The 22251-nt window shown below is 29.4% G+C and overlaps 1 protein-coding gene and 1 non-coding gene across 2 annotated transcripts in view; one reads left to right on the top strand and one right to left on the bottom strand.

The window, feature by feature from the left end:
- The window catches only part of LOC140671216 (uncharacterized), a 172412-nt gene that overhangs the window by 56324 nt on the left and 93837 nt on the right, over positions 1–22251 (top strand). The gene's annotated exons all lie outside the window — the stretch shown is intronic.
- Trnav-aac (transfer RNA valine (anticodon AAC)) lies at positions 8865–8937 on the bottom strand. Its single transcript has one exon. It is a non-coding gene; the product is annotated as a tRNA-Val (tRNA).

Genomic DNA, 22251 nt, shown 5'->3' with positions numbered 1-22251 from the left:
TTATCCCAAATTCGTTGATAAAGCTCCGTAAGAGCTTCGTGAAAAGTCTCTAAACTTTTACGACAGTTTCTCAAGAGACAGAGAAATATCTTCAAAAGTTTATAAATTTTTACGAAAATATATTTATATTTCTTTTTCTTCTTCTTTTATTAGTGATTATAAACTTATGAACACATTCTAATAATTGCGTTCTTTATATTGTATATTATATACACTACGCAAAAAAATTAAAGGGCCACTATTTTCCAAATAAAAAAAAAGGTCAATTTTCAAGTAGTTGCAACTTTCTTAAAAATAATCGGAATAAGATCAATAAAAAAGCGTTTCAAAGCTAGAAATTTCTAATTTTAAAACCTTTACATGAATTTCAATTCTTTATATTTGTTACAAAATTACATTGTAAGAAAGCGACGTTTGTCAATTGAACAAATTTTACAAAAATTTGTGGAATATCGAATTAAAAAAAATTCTAGCACGATTTCATTAATCGGGTATTAAAGAGTAGAGTTTTTTAGCTTTAATTTCTTTTTTTAACGAATGTTCTATGATATTTTTTCGCCAAGATATTAATTATTAAAGCAAAATCGAACTATTGACTTTGACGCTTATAAATAGTGAAAAAATGCCCGTACAATAATCATTAAAAAGCAATTTAAAGAGAAAAGTAAGCACTTTAAAATGATCCTATCGGTTCTTGAATCATTATTCATTTTTAAATTATTCATTTTTAATTGTTACTTAAAAATCAAGTAAAAATTGCACTTTTATCTTTTTTTATTTAAAATTTAAATCAATGAAAGTTAACAAAAAACATGCTAAAATTTTCATGAACTCTACAACATTTACAAGTAAAAAGCATTTCAATTACACGTACAAAAGGCCGAAGTGTTAAGTTTTTTCTATATATTTAAAAAACTTAAGGATGTTTAGTACCTATTTTTAAAAATATAGGAATTTAATAAAATTTGCACAGATTGTTCTGATACATGTTCAGAGACTTATAAAAAAACCTAGAGTTGATTTACTGAAGCAATCAAAAATTATAAGAATTTTAATTTGCGTTGATATTATTATAAATATAATTATTTTATGCATCTAATTATCAGTAAAAGTATTAATATAATTATAAATATAATTATTTCTATAAATAAGTATAAATATAATTATTCTTTTTAAGCCCTTAAATTGATACAGTTACAGATTTTCTATGTTATAAAACTCCTGTGATCGTGTTGATTTAAGAGCTAAAATAGATAGAAATAATATAGGAATTTATTCAAAATTTGCAAAAGCTTGTATAGTTTAAATATAGAAGAAATATTTGATCACATAATTTTGGTCAAGTACTGACTAGTTCAAAAGATATTGAATATAATTTTCTCAATTTCCTCCTATTATCCGAAATGACATATTATTTATTGTGAAAACGTGGCAACATAGCATTCTGCTGAGCCTTTTTTTGACATTTTAAATAACCTATCTTTTCATCTGAAGAAGCCTCTATATACAAACGTGTAAGCAAGAAGCGACTCGGCCTCATTGTTAATTTGCAATTTGACCAACTTATGAAAAATTACCATGTTGCCACATTTCTTTCTTCTCGGAGAAATGACAAATTATTAAATTTATCAAAAAAATAGTTAAAAATCTTCTATATTTTGTCATTATTCATTATTATAATTTTTATTCTGACATTTTAAATTACTCTGTACGAGTAAATTCTTTTATTTTTATAATTCAACTGTTTTTTGTGCTGTAATGTTGAAATCGAGGTCAATCATAAAAGTTTCTCATTATAATTTAAGAAACACGAAAATTATCCGAAAAAAAGCAACAGAAGATCGAAAATACATTTCTACACTCTAGCTATGAGTAAATAATAAGATTTTATTCAATCTTTAAAATAATCATATATTAAGATATATGAGAAAAGTATATATTCGTCAATTTTGACTACTTTTTGCTCTGATTGTAGATGCTAAACATCCTTAAATTAATAATTATTGTATTATCATTTTTTCACTAATTATAAACGTTCAAAGTCTACAGCTCGATTTTGCTTTAATAATGAATATCTTGGCGAAAAAAAATTATAGAACATTCGTTAAAAAGAAATTAAAACTAAAACTCTGCTATTTAACAATTACTGAAATCATGCTAAGATTTTTTTTAATTCGGTATTTTTGGACAAACTTTTAAAAATTTTGGTCAATCGATGAACGTTGCTCTCTTACAATGTAATTTTGTAACAAATAGAAAGATTGAAATTAATTGAATGATTCTAAAACTAGAAACTTGAAGCTTTGAAACGCTTTTTTATTGATCTTATTCCGATTATTTTTAAAAAAGTTGCAATTATTTGAAAATTAGCCTTTTTTTTACCTGGATAAAAGTAGCCCTTTAATTCTTTCGCGTAGCGTATATTTTGATATTGTCCTTTTAATTTTTCAATCTTTGATACTTTGTTTGATATCATATAGAACACTCTATGTGAGTGACACTTTTCAATGTGTATATTACAATATACACAATACATTTTGCGGTAAATGTCCTACATTCGGTAACGTTCGATAACATTCTATTTCCCATGAAAATTGAACGATCTTGGATTTCCCTTGAGATTCGCCCGCGTCTTCTTCCGCTTGATCGTTAAAAGTGCTACCCTCGTAAGCACGCTATTACTCTCGGATGTCGGATGCATCGCATGCATCGAGATATGCACGGGCTGCGCGCGCGCGCAACAAAAGCGGAACGCAAACATCGGCGAATCGAAAGTTAGATAGAATTGAGTTCGCCAAACTACGACGACGAACAATAACGTCGGCTTTTACAACTTGTAATTAAATTACCTTGCACGCGCGCGCGCTCGAGATCGCGTGCGAATTAAATCGTGTGTCGTGTGTATCGACCGAGAGGTCTTGACGAAACCCGCAATTTTTCGAGAATATTTCGGACAAAAAAGAAATGCAATTTGCATGCACGTCGTGTATATCAGGAGAGCTAAATTATTTTAACACAAACGAGAAACCGCAATTGTAACATATTTTGCTCACTGCCATGTATGTTTCTGTGTATTACAGCACTGTATACTACTTTTTTCTCTTTTATAAATATATGTTTAAAAAAGTTTAAGAAATAATGTAAGATATTTAATAGGTTTTTTATAACTTTATAAACAAAATATTGATAATTTCAGTTTTATATCCATATATAGGACAATAAGAAATATATGTTATTTAATTATTGTCTACTCTAGCAATATGAAAAATTGATTTTTAGAAATTTTTTTTTGAAAAATATTAAAAATTGATTTCTTTGGCGTTTTATATAAGTTTTTATTGATATTTAAATAGTATGTTAGTATTTTTAAATCTTGGATATTTAACTTTTTTCTTTTATTTAACACAGTTCGAAGATGTGACATACATACTTGCTTCTCATGTAATTTATCTAAAAAGACTTGATCTAGTTTTATTTCGTAGGATATATTTAAAATACTGGACCTTATTTCATTAAAAGATAATAAAGTAGTGTTATTTTAAAATTAGGTATTTTTTAGTTTTGCTGAAAATTTTTTATTTATTAATGAACAGAAAAATATTAAATATTAATTTTTTTAATTAAAATTAAGTTTAGTATCTCTAAAAAAGTTCTTTTATTAAAAAAAATTAAAATTCTTTGATCCATTAGCTCTCAAGATATCTGTTATACCAACTTTGAAAACAGTGTTTTGAGAAAAACGCGGTTAAAGTTTTGACTCATTTGAAGATCTGCACGCTATCCTATTCAGTCTTAAAACTTTATCAATTTTGCGAATGTTTCAATAAAATTTGGAAGACATATTGTATACAGACACACTGTCAGACAGTTAAAAAAAATTACTTTTTTAACTTCTAAAGTAGACTGGATCCTTAATTATGTACGTTTCTCTATATTTTATTTTATATTTGTGAGAGAATCTTTGTGCGCGTGGATTCCGCACCTGCGAGCGGAACCGAAACTTTATCGGAGTCGCGGGAGAAAACGAGAAACTAAGATCGGGATTTAAGGGCAGTAGGGTAGCGATGGTACTCATAAAACTTGTACGCATCCAAGACGAGCGGGAAATAAAAAAGAACCATAGAAATATCCCGCGGGTTGAGAAGGAACAAAGAACGGCAACAACGGAGATGCATCGGGCAAGTTTACACCGCACATTTTCCTATCCTAAGACAAAAGAATTATAAGTTCGAGGAAAACGCGGTCGAGAACCCTTGCCGCGAAAGCGGCTCTCTTTTACATCGTGAATCCGGGTGTAAGGTAGCAGTCCCAGTTATAAGGCATTTAAGATTGTTGACTACGACTTTTTTTTACATATGTTTAAAAAAGGAATATAGTAAGACGAATATATATTTTACATAATAATTCTCTGAACTTTTAGCTATTATATTTAATTAAAATAAAAAGATTTTTATTTGTATATAAAATAATTATTTAAATTTTAATAACTGTCTATTTATGACCCAGTTGTAAGTCGCTTATTATCTTTTTGTCCCAATTGCAATACAAAACAACATACCTCTTGTTTTGCAGAGAAATATAAACTTATTTTATTTACGAAACATGTAGTCTTTCTTACTATTGACATTTAAGCTGTAAATTAAACAAAAACATCGCCGATTAAAAATTCTTTTTTAAATTTTTTTACAATATTATAGTTAAATTAAAAATGTGATATTTTACTAATAGACGATGTGATAATGTATAATGATATTATGTTTTTTTTTAATATTTTTAATAATTAATTGTTTAATAAAATAAATTGAAAAGGAAAAGTAACTTTTACTATTGGGACATATGACTTACAACTGAAACAGTTACCTTACTCTCTTTTCTCTTAAATCGTCAATCTTTTGGAATCCCGGAACTTGTGATTGTGCTATATACTCCTTTGGAAAAGATATGCGTGTGTCTCTCACGTAAACGAGAAATTAATGTTTATTCTGTAAACAGTGTATAAAAAAATTTTACAGAAATCTTGTTAAAATATCATATTATATCTACATCCTGCATCTAAATAAAAAATAATATTTCGCTTTTTAAAATCTAAACTAATAAATATTGTAATAAAACAGTTATTTCATTTATTTTCTTACATAATTATTTATCTGGTCTCGATCATCTCGCTGAATGAGAAACAATTGTTATTAATTTTGTCAATTTCTTTAATACTTAAGAGGATCCTGAAGCTGTTCCATATTACCGACCAAAATCTAACCTAACATAACAATATATTAAGGGGATCCTAAACCGTCCTGTATTATCGATATTTTTATTATACCAAAATGTTTTTATTGGTTGTATAGAATGATAAATTCTTTTCCACGATAAAAGTATACACCAAAATCTTTTCGGAATTTATGTGATCTTATGTTAAAGAAAAAAAGTTAAGAAATTACAGTTTTTTATCGGCTTCTAGAGTCAGATTGTAACAATAATTGCTTGATACAAATGTTTTGCAGTTTGTATCAAAATGAGGTAAGTTCCAACTATAAATTGAATGAAGAAATATTAGTGAACTTTTAGATATGAAGTTAGAAATATAAATAAAAAACATTTTATTAAAGAAAATGTTATGCAGCAAAACGTTTTTACTAGGTTTCTAAACTCATTTCTAAAAGTTCACAAATATTCTTTCATTCCTAGAATTCCTAGAATGGGACCCTATTTTATTTTATGTGTATAAAATGTAACTTTTATATTAAGCAAATATATTGTTATGTTAGGTTAAATTTTGGTTGGTAATATATGTTGTGCGACAATAACATTTTCTGCAATGAAATTTTTTTATGTAGGCTTTTAAGCTCATTTCTAAAATATTCTTTCATGCAATTCTGACCCGGGAAAACCTATTTTATTGTATGTGTATAAATTGCAACTTTTATATTAAGCAAATATATTGTTTTGTTAGGTTAGAACTCGCTCGGTCCGGCATCTTCTTAATATAAAAGTTGCAATTCATATACATAAAATAAAATAAATTTCCGCTATAAGAATAGCATGAAAAAATATTTGTGAATTTTTAGAAATAAGCTTAGAAGCCTAGATGATAAATATTTTCTTGAAAAAAAATGTTGTAAGCAACATTTTCTGCAACAAAATGTTTTTTACCTAGGTTTCTAAGCTCGTTTCTAAAAGGTCACCTATTTTATTTTATGTATATTATATATAAATTGCAATTTTCATGTTGAGCAAATACAAGGTGTCCCATTTTAATTCCTCCAGTGAAATATCTCGAGAAATATGGAAAATTCAAAAAAATGTTTCAGACAAAAGTTGTATGGTTTCTAGGGGGGCATAAGATGATGCCATCAGTTTGGCCTTGTAGAGTCACATGAAGGTCAGGTGAAGGTGCTTTTAAATTTCTTAAATGGAACATCCTATATATTTTTGCATATTCTTGTAGCTTATCTTGAGAGCTTTCCAAAACACTATGATAAAATGTTTTTTCATTAAACACTTTTCAAATTATAAGGCTTCAAAGTTGCAATATTTTGACATAAAATACAAGATATCTCGTAAAATATTCATTTTTTGATTATCTTACCCTAATACTTTTATACACAGAATAACAAGACAAATCAATTGGCGTAATTAAAACATATAATTATGTTAAAGTAAAACTGTGTAACTGCTAGTTGCAAATTCAGATTTTTTTCTTAAAAATAACTATGTGTTTTCTTTACACCAATTGATTCGTCTCATTATTCTGTGCATAAAAGTATTAGGGTAAGATAATCGAGAAATGAATATTTTATGAGATATCTTGTATTTTATGTCAAAATATTGTAACTTTGAAACCTTACAACTCGAAAAGTGTTTAATGAAAAAATATTTTATCATAGTGTTTTGGAAAGTTCTTCATGTCAGCTACAAGAATATGTAACAAAAAATAGAGGGTGCCATTTAAAAAAATTGAGGTGACCTTCAAATGACTTCAAGGTCAGACCAATGATACCATCTTATGGCCCCCTCGAAACCATACAACTTTTGCCTGAAACATTTTTCTCTCCCAGACTTGGTTTTCAAGATATTCGACTGGAGGAATTAAAATGAGACATCCTGTATATTGTCATAATAGGTTAGATTTTGTCGGTAATAGAACAGCTTTAGGATCCCCTTAAAGAGAAAAAATGATACTTTATAGATATGTAATTATTTAAATAATGTTTTTTAATGGTAATGTTTCGAAATTCACAACAAAATCTTGACTGCGCTTTCAAGAATAACCAGTTTCGATTCAGTCGAGTTTTTGTGGTGAAAGGAAAGCCTGCGTGCCCTACATTAGATTTACTAATGATCGCCGATAGTTCACATTGCCCGAATTAAACTTTCACGAGCGCGGCTCGCTGACTCGTTCCTGCATGCTCGATTCGCGGGTTTACACGATCGTTACACGAGTGTCATGCATAATGCATGTACTTTCGTGCACTCTAATCGGCAGTTTACTGTTAATCGACTGCCATTGTTTCTGTTGAGACGCGATCTCGCCTCGCGCGCTTCTATTGTTCGATAATTTCATCTCCTCGAGTGCTCATCCGAGGGTAATACGTACATTCAGGTGTGAAATGTCGCATTGTCTTTGACGATTATTGATCACCGCGACAACGTGTCAAAGGGGGAAACAATAAGTGTAGCCTTTTAAAATTTCCATAAATATAAATTTTGCATTGTTTCTTTATCGTTTTCATTATATTGTTAACTACGCATTTTTACTGCAATAAACTTTGACAAATTCTCAATAAAGAATACCTTTTATATATCTTTTTTACTTTTTATATTAACAAGAATATTTTTAAATATGATATAGATTATCTTTCATATAAAAAATATTCCCGATTAATCTTTCTAGTGAAAAATTTTAATAAAGATTTAAGTATGTGTAAAATGATTCAATTAAAATAAATTGCATTTTTTTATCAAATGCGAAAAGATAATTTAATATAAAAATTTCAAGTAATTAATTTGCATTACTGTCAGTTGAATTGAGCATCTTATAATTAATTACAATTCCATAATAATACTTAATAATCGTTTAAACGATTCTATCAATATGTTGATTACTATTTCTTTCGAGCTCTCTCTCTCTCTCTCTTTCTCTCTCCCTCCCCTCTCTCCCCTCTCCCTCCCCTCTCTCCCCCTCTTTCTTCCCCTCTCCCTCCCCTCTCTCTCCCCCTCTCTCTCGCTCCCTCTCCCCCCCTCTCTCTCTCTCTCTCTTTTTCTCTTTCTCTCAATTTTTGTATCTCATTTTAAAATCTTGTATGTCGTAATTTTATCGAAAGAAATATGTTTTCGGATTGAATTGGGGACTCACCGTATGTTAGGCGGATAATTATAGAAACGCTCCGCAAATACCGGCAAACCGCTACGTGGATGGGGTCGAGCTTATGCTAATTACAGCCGCAGATGTAATTAGTAAATTATGTATCGGACCGTGTCAATACTGCGCAGAACATTGTAAATTATGTTTCTCATAAACAGCTGTGTCGCACAAATCCTACTTATTTAATATTGAACATAGATCGCGAGAAAAAATATCTACACAAAAAATTAAATTTTAAGAAAAATGTATTTTATAAGGTACCCATTTTATTTTACAAAATTCTTGCGATGACTTTAATTAATTATTCATTAAAATAAATGTAAAGAGAATTACCTGTGTGTTTTGTGCAAGTATTATATAAAAATAAAAATTAAAACAAAATACATTTTTTTAAATAAAAATGTTAAAAAGTATTTTTTAATTTTATTTTATCTGCGTAACATTTCACTTATTTTTTATTGTCTAATTTTTTTCATCATAAATTAGTTTTTTATACAAAAAATGTTTCCGCCCGGGATTGAACCGGGGACCTTCCGCGTGTTAGGCGGATGTGATAACCACTACACCACAGAAACTTGTTGGGAGTACTTACTCTCGTTTTAGTGGTATTCACAATGAGATGGTTTTTTTATTGTAAATTACATTTACTTAAAAAATAGTATCTTTAACGTTGTTTAAATTTATTATACAAAAGAATTTAATGCACTATAATATTATATTACGTTATTCTAGAAATTTTTAGAAAATATAATAATCGCTCATAAATATAATAATTATTAAAACAATATGTTCAACATAGAATCTTAGATTTTTTTTATATTTTTTCAGAATTAAAATCATTAAAATATATATTTTTTAGTTTTATTCGTCACTTTTATAGACATACTTTGTGATAAAAATGTTATCGTAACATTGTCACAAATATTTTTGCTGCGTATCGTTATCAATAATATTGCATAACATAATATCTATGCTTATGCAAATAAGAATAATCTACAAGCATGTATGTAGATAATTTGTGATTATAAAATTTACTCGCGAAATGTTTCTGTAGGAACATTTATGTTGAAAGTTAGAATTTAAGTCGTGTCTACAACAACATGAACTGCTTTCGCCTAAAGTTGAATAGCACTACACTTGTTGCTAAAGCCTATATTGTGTTTTGGTCGTAACGAACAATCTGCTTTTATCCCGGATTATGTGAATGATCCGATTTTCGAAAAACGTAACGAAACTTTATATCGACAGACTATTAACAGCTGATTAAATTTTCATCGCTGAATTAATTTATAATAAACGTGTGATTAAAATAAATGTGCGTAATATTAATTCCAATGATAATTTTTAATCTAAATTAACATCAAGTAATCGATAATATGAATTTCGAATAATCTCGTTAAAATTAATCGTGCCGATAAAGCAAACGATTAAAGTAATTCAGATACAAAGACAAATAAAGACTTTTTTACCATCAGATAATTAATCCGAGCGAAAGTGGCTTTCCCTTTCGTCTGGAAAAGCTGATCTCTGCTGGATAAGACTTAATCCCCTAAAAGCAACTCTCGCGTAATCTTTCCTTTCTTATCGGGTGTCGCGTATCCTTTAGTAACCTAACCTAACCCTTCGTTACTGAAAGCACGCGTGGAAGGAGGCACGCGCGAAAATCCCTTGAGGGCCTCGAGCATTAAATATTCAGGATTTAATCTAAACTTACATCTTATCGAGGCAATCCCGAGCCCGCGGATTGGCTGTCGTCACGACGGACGAATTCTCTTGCGAATGTGCGAGTTCCGCCTCGAGGGTGCACGACAACGACAACGACGACGTCGCCGTCGTCGCGTCGAACAAACGAGGCGAATAAGGAACGTTCTTCTCAAAATCTCGAGAGAGTTATGCCGTAATATTTTATTATGCGTGACATTTTTCCACTATCTAAAAATTTGGACATGCTAGACGCAAGGATTTGCTACAACAAAATAAATAAATTGTTTAATATTTCTATTTGTAGGTGGTAAAAATTTAAGGATGTTTAGTACCTATTTTTAAAAATATAAAAATTTAATAAAATTTGCACAGATTGTTCTGATACATGTTCAGAGACTTATAAAAAAACCTAGAGTTGATTTACTAAAGCAATCAAAAGTTATAAGGATTTTAATTTGCGTCGATATTATTATAAATATAATTATTTTGTGCATCTAATTATCAGTAAAAGTATTAATATAATTATAAATATAATTATTTCTATAAATAAGTATAAATATAATTATTCCTTTTTAGCCCTTAAATTGATACAATTACAGATTTTCTATGTTATAAAAAACCTGTGATCGTGTTGATTTAAGAGCTAAAATAGATAGAAATAATATAGGAATTTATTCAAAATTTGCAAAAGCTTGTATAGCTTAAATATAGAAGAAATATTTGATCACATAATTTTGGTCAAGTACTGACTAGTTCAAAAGATATTGAATATAATTTTCTCAATTTCCTCCTATTATCCGAAATGACATATTATTTATTGTGAAAACGCGGCAACATAGCATTCAGCTGAGCCTTCTTTTGACATTTTAAATAACCTATCTTTTCATCTGAAGAAGCCTCTATTTACAAACGTGTAAGCGAGAAGCGACTCGACCTCATTGTCAATTTGCAATTTGACCAACTTATGAAAAATTACCATGTTGTCACATTTCTTTCTTCTCGGAAAAATGACAAATTATTAAATTTATCAAAGAAATAGTTAAAAATCTTCTATATTTTGTCATTATTCACTATTATAATTTTTATTCTGATATTTTAAATTACTCTGTACAAGTAAATTCTTTTATTTTTATAATTCAACTTTTGTGCTGTAATGTTGAAATCGAGGTCAATGATAAAAGTTTCTCATTATAATTTAAGAAACACGAAAATTATCCGAAAAAAAGCAACAGAAGTTTGAAAATACATTTCTACACTCTAGCTATGAATAAATAATAAGATTTTATGCAATCTTTATACTAATCATATATTAAGATATATGAGAAAAGTATATATTCGTCAATTTTGACTACTTTTTGCTCCGATTGTAGGTGATAAACATCCTTAACTTCCACTTTTTCTATTTAAGTGCGAGTTTTAGCATATTAGGTTCTCGAAATAATTAGAGATATACACTATGCAAAAAATTAAAGGGCCACTTTTTTCCAAATAAAAAATAGGCCAATTTTCAAGTAGTTGCAACTTTCTTAAAAATAATCGGAATAAGATTAATAAAAAAGCTTTTTAAAGCTAGAAGTTTTGGTTTCAGAATTTTTTAATAAATTTTTATTCTTTCTATTCGTTACAAAATTACATTGTAAGAAAGCGACGTTCGTCAATTGAACAAATTTTTCAAAAGTTTGTCCAAGAATACCGAATTAAAAAAGAATCCTAGTACGATTTTATTATTTGGGTGTGAAAGAGCAGTTTTACCTTTCTTTTTTTAACGAATGTTCTATAATTTTTTTTTCACAGAGATATTCATTATTAAAGCAAAATCGAGCAATTGACTTTGAACGCTTATAACTAGTGAAAAAATGATCGTACTAATCATTAAAAAAGCAATTTAAAGAGAAAAGTAACCAATTTAAAATGCTCCTATTGTTTTTTTCAATCATTATTCATTTTTAAAGCATAATTGTTACTAAAAAATCAAGTAAAAATTGTACTTTTATCTTTTTTTATTTAAAATTTAAATCAATGAAAGTTAACAGAAACACGCTAAAATTTTCATAAACTCTACAACATTTACAAGTAAAAAGCATTCCAATTACACGTACAAAAGGCTGAAGTGTTAAGTTTTTTTTTGTATATTTCGAAAACTTAAATGAATGATTATTGTAATGATCATTTTTCCTTACTAGTTATAAGCGTTCAAAGTCAATAACTCGATTTTGCTTTAATGATAAATATCTCGGCGAAAAAAAATCATAGAACATTCGTTAAAAAAAGAAATTAATCCTAAAACTCTACTCTTTAACACCCGATTAATAAAATCATGTTATGATTTTTTTTAATTCGATATTCTGGAATAAACTTTTAAAAAATTTATTTATTGGACGAACGTCGCTTTCTTACAATATAATTTTGTAACGAATAGAAAGAATTGATTCATTTAATGATTTTAAAACTAGAAACTTGAAGCTTTGAAACGCTTTTTTATTAATCTTATTCCGATTATTTTTAAGGAAGTTGCAACTATTTGAAAATTGGCCATTTTTTAGATGGAAAAAAGTAACTCTTTAATTTGTTTGCGTAGTGTAAATAGAAAAAAAATAAAATGTCTTTCATAAAATATGTTTTTTGTGTGCGAAAAGAAACATCTAACAAGCTTTGTTTTTTTTCATATTTTTTCCCCAAATATTTAACATTTTTACATTTTAATTACTGCAAGTTAAGTTTTTATTTGTTTTGATTTTTGTGTTTTTTTTTACGTGATAAATTTGAACTAAGCATTACTATATTATATTAAATGTAGATTGCAATTCAATTGGTTATATATAATGTTATGTAATTACTATTTTCGATTAAGTAAATTCTCCAAAAAAAGAAAAAAACAAATCAAAATTGAACTAGAATAAATTATCTTTATTATAGATACACAAAAATATAGATTGTAATTTTTTAAAGTTTACTTTAGTGTGACTATATATATTTTCATATAATAAAAAACTAATGTTCCTGTATTTTTAATTTTTTTGGAAATAATTTTAATCGATTAATAAAATTTTTTTGCAAATATATAAAATGATATTATTAAAAACTACATAATTTAGATAATTTTCAATTAGATGCGTAATAAAAATTTTAATTATGCATTTAACTGAAAATTATCCAAAACATATCGTGCTTAATGTAATTTGTCACAAAAGTCTCATTAATTCATTACTTTCACAAAACGATAAATTAAAAATATAAGAACTTTAGTTTTTCTTTAATATATTAACAAAAAAAGATGAAGAAACATAATATTTACAACATTGTATTTTAAAAAATATAATGTAAAAAAAAATCAAATTTTCTTTTTCAATGAAAAAAAAACATATTTTTTAAATATTTGTTTCCTATTAGAAGAAAAGATTTATTTACATCTCTAACAATAATATATTTTGTGACAAATATATAAGCACTAAGCTCATTCAATAATTGTAAACAATTTTTTTTTATTTATTTGTTCTATTTATAGATTAAACAAGGAATCGTCGGTGACGTGATTGCGGGAAAAATTGCACAATATCATCATTGAAATGCGAGGAAAGGAACAGCAAAAGTTCCGCTTTTTATGGTAAATCTTTTCTCTCGGTTTCGTAAGAACCGCCTTTACGATGATTATTATGTTTGATGGAGAGCGTGGATGAGAAATTTAGAAAAAGCGATGACGATGTGCAGAAAAAAGCAAAGTAATATAGGCACGCAACGTGTGGCAATTTATTATCTGGGAAAAAAATTCGTTGTTTTCCGCGTGGAAACCGCGCTTGAAAAATCCCTCGTCACGTTACTTACAATTATCGCGCCAATATTAATGAACTTCTACCTGTCATGAGCAAAAATGCGTCGCCGCAAATACATTAGAAAAAATACGCAGTGATTACGCATTACGTTTTTGCTTTGTATCTATGCTATTTCATATTGTACATATATGTAATTTTATTCTAAATCACCCTACTTCATTTACAGATATTATTTTCAAGTAATATATTAACTTAAACATATGTATTTTAAATTTAAATTTAAATTATTAAATTTAATTATTATTAATTATTTATTAATTGTTATTTAAAATTATATTAAAATATATATTATTAAACTTAAATTTATACTTTATATATAGGTGTATACTTTTCATTTTAAATTTTTATAAGATTAAATACTATAAAGTAGAAAATCTATATTAATGCATTCATAAGCTTTGAGGTAATATACATATTTCATAATGATAAGGCAGTTTTGTAAGAGCAACAATTCAAAAATCATTATTATCGTCAATATAAAAGTACCTTTGCAATATTGGTACATCCTATATTCTATTATAATCGGCTGTTGCCGTACATACACACACACACACACACACGCGCGCGCGCGCACACACATACGCAAAAAATTCAGGAAAAATTTGCTGACGCATTTTATAAATGAAGGGTTTCAGGCAACAACATGTTCGGTCGCGCGTGGAAAATTTTACAAATGATGCGTCTCAACAGCACCGTAAATCATTAACGAGATTTAATAAAAATTCTCGTTTGTCGAAAGAATGACATAAAATTTCGCTCTATTTGTATACGTCCCGATATTGAGATCGCGAGACATCGTAATCTGAAAAGGAAGACGGGAAAATATGTATTGGAACGGGAAAAAAAAAATTATAAAGCAATGTTACGTGAACGAATATTCCCGTCATTTTATTCGCACCCTGCCATTGGCAGTAATTACAGAAGAAATGCCACTGTCGAGGTTAATTGAAATATCGACGCTACTGTACTGAAAGATTGATCGAAAAGAGAGAGAAAGAAAGAAAGAAAGGGAACAGCGAGACAATTACAAAGGTCGGACTAGATTGACGATATTTCAACGTCGAACGTGCAAAACTAGAAGGAGTGAAATGCGCGAAAGACGCACAAAAAGCGAAAACGGAACGCGAAGAGTAGATATCGAAGTTCCAGCTAACCGAAGGCAAACGATTCTATTAATATTCAATGAAAGAGAGGGAGAGAGAGCCGACATATATTCTCCCTTAATATTGACAAAATATACCGCAGCCGTATTACTTTTATGTTTCGTGATCGGAAAAGCTTTCGATACACTCTTTACATGCCGGGGCAGTCCATTAACGATATTTATGTAAGCGGAGATGCGATGTAATAATAAAAGAACGGTAAAAACATTAAATGCATCCACTACATATGATATGTCTGAGCACGATTTATTAATGTGTATTTGAAAGATAAAATACAAAAATATTGTGAATAAAAGTCTATATCATTTTCTAGTTTTAGAAGGCTTGTATATTAACGAATATTTTTATCTCTAATTAAATATACATAAATATATTTAAATAAATATAATAATAATAATTTTATATACAGGGTGTCCGGTAATAATCGCCCCACCTCTTTAGGACAGATAGAGCAGGTCAAAATGAATATAAAAGTCCTCTACCATTTTGCGATCTTCGTAATAATTACTGAGAAATTAATTAACAAAGATTGACAAATTCGGGCGAGTACAAGCGCGCGGCGAGAAGACCCATCTTACTGCTACGTGGTTACTAGGCGCTCATTGGATAATAGGAGGAGCGATCTACGACTGGCAATGGATGAGTAGTGTATGAGTAGCGCGCCTAGTAACCGCGTTAGATGGGGCGATTATTACCGGACACCCTTTATATATATAATTAAATATACATAAATATTATACATATAAAATAATACTTTCTATTTATTATTTAATATAATATTATTATTATATTTTCGAAATACTTATATATTTTTTCTGTGCATAAAATATCTGATTGTGAGTAACCATGTTTCCGCTTGATGTAAACTGGATTTAATGTAAATGCTATTACAGCTTTTTCTCATTTACTCGATTGACACGAATATCCTCGTTTCGAAAGTGCAGTTGGCTGTTTTTCAGGCGGTTTCTCGTTTTCAGAGAAGACTGCTTCTTCTTCGTGTGAGAAGCTTCTCCATTCGATATCGATTATCTATGGCGTTTATTCTCTTCCTTTCTTCACCGATTCGTTTCATTCTCTTCCACCTATTGTTTGACTTCCGCTCTCTTGCCACCTAATCGTCCTGAAGATCTTAGATTCTCACAAATAGCGAGAAATTACCCCCTCTCGATTGAATGATATCTCCTCGTCTGTTCCATTCACGATAATTAATTAAATAACGATGGCAAAACTTTTACAGTGATTTGAAAGTTAGAAAGCGCTCTCACATTCTCAGCATCCATAAATCTTATTCTAATTTTATCTATCGGCGAAAATAAAATATCCTCAATTACAATAATGCTTTCGAGCTCTTGGATAAAAGGAAGAGAGAAATACATATAAGACTCTTGAAAAATTTTCGATATAAATATATTTTTCCAAATCAATAAATTTTTAATTTTTCAATTTACCAATTGAATTAGATTGATATATTTTCCGCTCCTGATTCTTTTTAACTTCGAATTAATTTATCCTTCACTCACACTCGTAACAAAGATTACACGTGATCGACGAGCGAGGAACGAGGTATACGAACGAACGTCGAGTATGGTCGAGCATCGTTTGAAGCTCTGATTGATGCTGCCAGGCAAAGAGAAGAAGCACCAACAGGGAAACGAAAATGGTCGGGAAGGAGGGGGGAGGGATGGACGAGAGAAAGAGAGAAAGAAATCGGTCGCAGTCGCGCTTGGCTGCATACGTCAGATGCACGTACGTACATACATCGATTGATCCTCCGATCGGTTCACCCTCCATGTGCAGGTTGGAGGCAAGGATCTCGCGCATCGGCGGAATTTCTACCGCCAACTGTAGCAGCTACAGCATCCCTCAGGAAATGCGCTAGAGCTGGAACTTTAGCCGACGAAGCGAGACGAAGCTGCGCGGAGCTACATCCGCGAAATAACGCTGCGCAATTAATGATTTATTGAACCACGTAATTACAAGCTTACCCTATAATCTCTTTAGATCATTATAAATCTTTACATATATTATCAGATTATCGCGCAACGTTATGATAATTTTGCAGCAGTAATAATAAAAAACGAAAAGATAAAAATATTAAACGTATCCATTATACATGATATGTCCGAGCAAGATTTATTAATATACGTGTCGTGTAAAGATCGTTGAAAGATAAAATGGAATAAAAGTCTTTATACCTCATTTTGTAATTTTATGAAGAGTATATATATATATATATATATATATATATATATATATATACTCTTCATATATACATATATATACTCTTATATGTGTGTATATTAATGAATATTTCTATCTAATTATTAACATACATAAATATTCCATAATACTTATATACATATATATACATATATATATATATATGTGTGTGTGTGTGTGTGTACATATTATTATATGTATTAAAAAAATACTAATTATATACATTTTTCTTTATATAATATCTGAATAATTATGTTTATCATTACCCGATATAAATTGAATTTAATCTAAATGTTATCATAGCTTTTATTAACCTAAATGATAAATATAGTGATATTGAATAAATATATAAAATAAATATATAAGTTAATTATCTAAATTATAATAGAAAAAAATTAAATATATAAAATGCAAAAATCGAAATAAAGAAATATTCGGAAGCTTTTGAATCAATCTTTGTGATTATAAAAATATGGAATATATTTCTAACTTCACACAGAAAATTTCTCTCTCTATTTATTTCTTTTCCTTCATTACGCTTTCTTTTTCTTAAATTGATATTTAATCGCATTATTTACCCTCGCTCAACGTATATCGAGAGGTCTGATCGAAAGCTCAGCACACGGAATCGCAAATTGTTTGCTATCCACCGAAGGGGATCCTCGTGGAACGCGTATCCTCGCGGTCGATGAAATGCGCGCGCGAAAGGAATATCCGGGACATGTGATATCCGAGTCAGGTCTTCGAACGAGGTCTACAGGAAGCTTCAAAGGAAACGTATCTATGGTCGGTGGACCCGAAAGATTAAGCGTCTCTGTTGTACAAACACGAATTTCTGGAGTCGAAGTTTTGGCGAGACACCCGGCAACCAAACGCATACGAATCGCAATCGCGAACGAAAATACTAACGAATTCAGTTGGAATCTAGGAAATACGAATAAATTTAAAATTTGTTTTTCTGAAACAGAATAATAAACTTATTAAAATAATAAAAATAACGCATGGGTATTTGTTCTACTTGATTTTATATTATATTGATATATACATATGCATATACATATATATGTATATATAACAAATTTTTTGTAACACACACAACACATATATAAATTATATAACGAACTAACGATTGTGAGCAGGTAGAGCGCGATAAACTGAACATAAAAATCCTTTACCATTTTGCGATTTTCGCAATAATTATTAAAATATTAATTAAAAATGCTCAGCGAATGAGCGCACGCTAGACCATGGGCCGTACGCTGTAAGCGTACCAGCGGCGAGTGTCACGCGGTTGCCACGGTAACGAAAAACAAGTTGCTGTGGCAACCGCGTGACACTCGCCACTCATTCGCTGAGCGTTTTTAATTAATATTTTAATAATTATTGCGAAAATTGCAAAATATTAAAGAACTTTTCTGTTCAATTTACCGCTCTCTACTTGCTCACGAGCGTTGGTTTGTTAGTTATCAGACACTCTGTATATATAATTTATATATGTGTTATGTGTGTTACAAAGATTATAAAATTTGTTTTTTTAGACATTTGTTCATTTAAAAATAATACATAATTATCTATTAATTTTCTATAAACAAGTTGGTTACACAAACAGTTTATAAAGACTGAAATAAATCAATCAGAATCTAAAACAATGCACCAATCGTTGCATTTGACAATGTAATAAGTCGCTTGTTAGTGTTTTATAAAAAGATTAAAACTCTTAGCTAGATTGTAAAATATTTCATTTTTAACCATGATTTAAGAATATAGTCACATAAGATGTTTAGATGTTTTATAAAATGATTGATTTTATAATCTGGTTACAACATATGCATATAATCTTATTAAAAAATTAATAATTAATAATTATTTGTTTCTTTCATTATATATATTCAGTTTTAATTTGAGAGGAAAGCTCCAACGCTGTATAAAAGAATAGTTCTAAAATTAACATCTGTTATTAAAGTTTCAAACGTGACTAGTGGAATAGAAGGTATTTAAAATTTGATTTTCTATTTCACCATAAAGATACGCATGATAACGAGAAATTATTCAAGGTCCAGGACAAAATTAATTGTCGAGTTATAAGATAATTACGAGATACGTCAGATGTAAATAAGATTAAGAAAGATATAATGGAAATTCGCTTACGCGATCTGAAAGATAACCATCTCTATTTAAAGCACCCTAGTATCCAAACGTGACGAAGAGAGAGAAAGAAAGAGAAAGAGAGAAAGACGGATATATTAATGTATATGTATGTATGTACGTGTGTATGTACATTGTAGAGAGGAAAATGCTTGAATTGGCTGTGCGAAAACAACGCGGCGTATCGTGTTCTCTCACTACTGACATCATGTTGACAAGGAGAGAATATATTCTAGCAATATTCGTGCGAGAGTACAACATGCTGTTTCATACCGAGTGTATAATTCATGGTTATAAGTTGTATTAATTTGTTCGTCATCTTGTATACATTCGTGACATAAGTATCGAAAAACTTGCGCCTCTAAGAAATGATAATTTTTTTCGAATTTAGAATAACAATATTGTTGCTCTCTCTCTTTTTCGTAATAAGAAAGTTATTTTATATCAAGAAAAATTATTAGACATTGATAATAATTTAATACTGATACTGTAAAAAATGTATGTATTTTTAAAAAATTATAAAATATAAAATAATTACATGTAATTATATGTAATAATAATATATAATTATATATTTTTTGTTTTAGATAAAATATTATATTGCATAAAAAGCAAACATTTTTCAGAGAAAATGATTGTAAATCTTGGTAGTATTATCGATTCTTTGGCATCAATTTTGCCTTATATACATAAATTACATTATTTGTTATCTAGTAATTAATCTCAAAGCAGAATAAGAATAAAAAATAAACATAATAAAAATTTTAATAAAATTAAAAAATAAAATATAACTATTTTACTATTTGATAAACAATTTTCAAATAGTCGGGATGCTCGGCACCGTGGCCCAGAACTTCTACTAATACTTAAACTCATCAATTTACCTGTAGACGCTTAGAAAATGTACACTTTGTGTAATCAAGATAATGAATTATCAAATGAAACTTGTTCTCCATTCGAATAATCTATCATTGTACTTTAAAAGTGGAAAGTTTTGACCGTCTCACGGATCGGTTTACGCTACTTTGTCTGCGGATGACTGAGCGTAACTACTTGTTTCTCAGGCAGAAAAGCATACATATATAAGTATGTACATGTATGCATGTACACGAAAGCAGAAATACGCTAGCGCGCGATGAATAAAAGTTTCACACTCGCCATTTTCCGTTTCTGCGTCGCTCGATCCAAGTGTATAGAAAGAGAGAGAGAGAGAGAGAGAGAGAGAGAGAGAGAGAGAGAGAGGGGGGAGGGAGGGAGGGGGAGAGAGAGAGAGAGAGAGAGAGCGAGAGAGAGCGAGCGAGCGAGCGAGAGAGAGAGAGAGAGAGAGAGAGAGAGAGAGAGAGAGAGAGAGAGAGGGAGAGAGAGAGAGTTCTAGGCTTCCTAGTAAATAAATGAATACTCTCGTCGTTCGTCTTCGTCTTTCAAAGATGAACGAGCTTTTGTTTTCCTTCTTCATGAACAGATCATTTCTGTGAGTGTCTTTAAAATTCATCCCTGAAACTTTTGTAAAGAATTTTTTTAAGTCTACTTTAGAGAGTAAAAAAATAGATTTTTTACATTTTTTAAAAGTATAATGTCTAAAGAATTTTTTTTTCAAATTTTATTGAAAAATTTGCAACATTGAAACAACTAATTTTAAAATGACTCTTAGTTATTTTACAATTTTTGCTAAAAAAATTAAGTTCAATAATCCGTAAATATATCTTACGGAATAAAATATTAGACCGAATTTATCCATTTCAAATAATAACATGAAATACTGACGTACTGTTTAACATCAATAAAAAGAGATATGTAAAAAAGATCAATTTATAATATTCTTCAATTTTTTATAGTGCTAGAATAGATTGAACTCTTTGGTATATTGTCTTGTCGTTAAGAGCACAGATTTATATTATTCTAAATTCTTACGAGAGAAAAAAAAAGAATAATATACGCAAACATATTATATTAAAAAAAATGTTTTAAAACATTTTAAATTCATTATATTTTTACAATTTTTAACAATACAAATTTTAACAATATTTTTCGACGTGAGATTAAAATAACATAAAGTTTTAGGCGGAATATTTTGCAGCGAATCAAAATTATTTTCGTAAAATTGATATTTCCGACACTTATTCGAGCACAGAAAATATTTATCGCAAATGTTAAATTTACGTCACTTTCCGTAGCTAAATTTTACACTTGATCGATGTTGATACCAATAGCATATACTACGTCATCGATTCTGAAAAGGATGGAGAGTATACGATGCAATTTATATCGAAAAGATTGCACCGGGAAATAAAGCGGATTCTCTTTTTGATCTGGAACAATTGAGAATCAGGTGACAAAAAGAAAAGATCAACGGAGTGGACCTGTCGACAGTAATTAAGAAAGTTGCCAGAGCAAGGGAATCGTTCCTTATTAAAGCCCAGCGTTCCTAAATCGAAATTTATATCTAGGTTACTGTTCAGACGCGCGTCCAAAGGAAGGCGAATTTATCATCGAAATTATGCGAGAAATTTTAATTAACTCATCCTCTATTCCACTTTCGCTTGTTTCTAGAGATTCCTTGAGAGTAGAAATCGCTTTGAATGGCACAGAGTTTGAAAATGGTCATATTTCACGGAAACAAAATGTCCAAGTTTTAGACGTCTTACTTATAGATAAACAAATGCAAAAACTATAATTGCGATTGAAAGATTCGGAACAAGAATAGAGATTGATTTATACAGGGTGTCCGGTAATAATCGCCCCACCTCTCTAGGGCAGATAGAGCAGGTCAAACTGAACATAAAAGTCCTCTACCATTTTGCGATCTACGTAATAATTACCGAGAAAT

This window comes from Anoplolepis gracilipes, chromosome 11 (genome assembly GCF_047496725.1).
Source record: "Anoplolepis gracilipes chromosome 11, ASM4749672v1, whole genome shotgun sequence".
Classification (NCBI taxonomy): domain Eukaryota; kingdom Metazoa; phylum Arthropoda; class Insecta; order Hymenoptera; family Formicidae; genus Anoplolepis; species Anoplolepis gracilipes.
The sequence above is the reverse complement of the archived record's forward strand: the minus strand, read 5'-3'. Positions and strand labels throughout refer to the sequence as shown.